This window comes from Mus pahari, unplaced genomic scaffold (assembly GCF_900095145.1).
Source record: "Mus pahari unplaced genomic scaffold, PAHARI_EIJ_v1.1 scaffold_16087_1, whole genome shotgun sequence".
In the NCBI taxonomy this organism is placed as follows: domain Eukaryota; kingdom Metazoa; phylum Chordata; class Mammalia; order Rodentia; family Muridae; genus Mus; species Mus pahari.
In genome coordinates, this window is record NW_018391852.1 from 520 (window position 1) to 2,967 (window position 2,448).

The 2,448-nt window shown below is 41.5% G+C and overlaps 1 pseudogene; it reads left to right on the top strand.

The window, feature by feature from the left end:
* Positions 1-738: 738 nt before the first annotated feature.
* Positions 739-1,750, top strand: LOC110314717 (annotated as a pseudogene).
* The last annotated feature ends 698 nt before the right edge of the window (positions 1,751-2,448 follow it).

The following is a 2,448-nucleotide window of genomic DNA, read 5'->3' on the forward strand; positions in this document are numbered from 1 at the left end:
TAAATAATGTTGTTCACATGTGCATAGTGAGTAAATGTTGGGACTGGGAGATGCTGTATCTCATGAGTGTAATGAGTAAATCCTTTTTGTGTCTTCACTGCCATTGTATAACATTGGTACACTTAATTTAACTTTGCATATATTTACAAAACAAAGAATTCCTCTAATATAAATAATATTGTGCTGGGTTGAATATAGGTCTCAGTGGGTAAAGGCACTTTCCTTCCAAGCAAGAGAACTTCATTTCTGTTCCTGGAACCCATATGAAGGTGGACAGAAAGAACTGACTCCACCACTTTTCCTCTGACCTACACATGCATGCACTGCATCACATGTGTACTTACACATAAATCACAATCACGGAATAAAAATAATTGAGTGTTTATATTAACAGAATGTAGATGTGTATCTCTGCATGCTCTTTGTGAGACCACAAAGCTCTTTCTTGATCTCACAAAGGGAATGGAAGATTGTACTGAATGAGGAAAAAGTCAGCTGAACACTAGCATCCATACATCAGTGCCTTGCTCTCTGTACTTTACTGGGGCTCAATGTTAAAAGCTCCCACAAGCTATTGATGCCCTGATTTCCCAGTTATGATGGATGGTAACATTGTAACTTCAAACTATGAGCTAAATAAGACATTTATCCATTGGTGCTGGAGCCACAGTTGCCAATCAAAGACCATGCTGCTGATGCTCACCCATCACCCCACATTGAGCACTAGTAGTCTCAAAACATTCAAAGTCCAAAATGGCAGCCCTCAAGGACCAGATGACTGTGAATCTTCTTAAGGAGGAAAAGGTCCCCCAGAACAAGATTACAGTTGTTGGGGTTGGTGCTGTTGGCATGACTTGTGCCATTAGTATCTTAGTGAAGGACTTAGCAGATGAGCTTGCCCTTGTTGATGTCATGGAAGACAAGCTAAAGGGAGAGATGATGGATCTCCAGCATGGCAGCCTTTTCCTTAAAACACTAAAAATTGTGTACAAAAAAGACTATTGTGTAACTACAAACTCTAAGCTGGTCATTCTCATAGTGGAGGCCTGTCAGCAAGAAGGAGAGAGCCTACTCAATCTGGTCCAGTGAAAGGTGAACATCTTCAAGTTCATCATTCCCAAAATTGTGAAGTACAGTCCACACAGCAAGCTGCTTATTGTCGTGAATCCAGTAGATATCTTGACCTACATGGTTTGGAAAATCAGTTGCATTCCCAAAAGCTGAGTTATTGGAAGTTGCACTCTGGATTCAGCTCGGTTCTGTTACCTTATGAGAGAAAGGTTGGGGGTTCACCTACTGAGCTGTCATGGATGGGTCCTGGGAGAACCTGGCGACTCCAGTGTGCCTGTGTGTAGTGGTGTGAACATTTGCTGGCATCTCCCTGAAGTCTCTGAACCCAGTACTGGACACTGATACAGTCAAGGAACAGTGGAAGGAGGTTCACAAGCAGGTGGTTGACAGTGCATATGAGGTGATAAAGCTGAAAGGTTATACATCCTATGCCATTGGCCTTTCTGTGGCAGACTTGGCTGAGAGCATAATGAAGAATCTTAGATGGGTGCATCCTGTTCCCACCATGATTAAGGGGTTCTAAGTAATCAATGATGATGTTTTCCTCAGTGTCCCATGTATCCTGGGAGAAAATGGAATCTCAGGTGTTGCAAAGGTGACACTGACTCCTGAGGAAGAGGGCTTCCTGAAGAAGAGTGCAGATACCCTCTGGGAAATCCAGAAGGAGATGCAGTTCTAAAGTCTTCCCAGTGTCCTAGCACTTTACTGTCCAGGCTGCAGCAGGGTTTCTATGGAGACCACACACTTCTCAAAGCATACAAGTTCACTGAGTCTGTTAAATGTTAAGCATCTGTAGCTGGACATAGTGTCTGTCCTGGTGTTCAGTTGATACATTCAGTGTCACTGCTTTGGGAAACACTGATTCTCTTTTTGTACTAGGTATCAGTTGCAAATGACTTCTTAGTTAGTGATAAGACTTTGTTTAATTTACTCCTCTCCATGGGATGTCATCTCCTTTGAACTTGTGCTTCTCTTTTAAGTCGACAGTGTATCAACCTGGCTGTACACGTGTCTAAGAGGCTCATGGACTTTCCAAAGGAAAGAACCCAAAATCAGAAAGAAGTATGGAGAGCATATACTCAGAGGAGGAAAAATAGTGGCTGATTTCTAGAGCTAATTCCTATTCATGTTGAGTGTTATAGAATCTTTTGACAATAGGGAAGCTATAATCTTTTAGAATGAGAAAAATAGAAACACCTGAGGAATCCCATAATTGACATTAAAGAAGAACAACAATAAAATAGCAAATGCATACAAAGAATTGAAAAACAATTTAATTGTTTGTGTGTGTGTGTGTGTGTGTGTGTGTTTGCATGTGAGACATGTATGCTAGTGCCTCCACATTGAGTACAGAAGAGAGTGTTCAATTTCCTGGAT